Below are 504 nucleotides of genomic sequence, written 5' to 3'. Positions count from 1 at the left end.
GTACAGATTTTTTAACAAAACAAATGTTTCACATCACTTTCAGGATCGAAGTGCTGCAACAAATGTACATGAGACTGACCCTGTTGTTGTAGCTGGCTGCTCCCAAACACAGTTGAACAGTGAGTCTCAGGTAATTGTCCATATTTTAGCGTCATCTGGAATTCCATACAAAGCTTAAAAGTTCACATGAAAAATGTGAGCTGAGCATTCTCTCTCTTTTTAAGTTTATTTCCTAATATAATTTTGCAGAAGTCCAGTCCTACAGTCATGAGAGTGCAAAACAGGCCCACAAGTGGAGAGAAGACAGAGAGACAGCAGCTAGATACAAAGCAGCTGTACAGATGTAAGCAGTGAAATCACTACCTCTTTTATCATGTTTATGGTTCATAAATAGGTGCTCATATAATTGCAAAAAGTAATTTTTTCTGATATCCTGCTTTTTGCCTTTCAGGTTCAGACTTCAAGAAGGACGACTATTATGCTGTGTATTATGACCGTGCCTAT

The 504-nt window shown here is 38.1% G+C and overlaps 1 long non-coding RNA gene across 1 annotated transcript; it reads left to right on the top strand.

Moving 5' to 3' along the window:
• Positions 1 to 32: 32 nt before the first annotated feature.
• On the top strand, positions 33 to 504 carry LOC107734901 (uncharacterized). Its single transcript, XR_001639211.1, has 3 exons — positions 33 to 130; positions 250 to 343; positions 452 to 504. It is a non-coding gene; the product is annotated as an uncharacterized LOC107734901 (long non-coding RNA).

Source organism: Sinocyclocheilus rhinocerous, unplaced genomic scaffold, assembly GCF_001515625.1.
Source record: "Sinocyclocheilus rhinocerous isolate Xijiao unplaced genomic scaffold, SAMN03320098_v1.1 C35501366, whole genome shotgun sequence".
In the NCBI taxonomy this organism is placed as follows: Eukaryota; Metazoa; Chordata; class Actinopteri; order Cypriniformes; family Cyprinidae; genus Sinocyclocheilus; species Sinocyclocheilus rhinocerous.
Note: the sequence above shows the minus strand (reverse complement) of the source record. Positions and strands in the feature narration are given on the sequence as shown.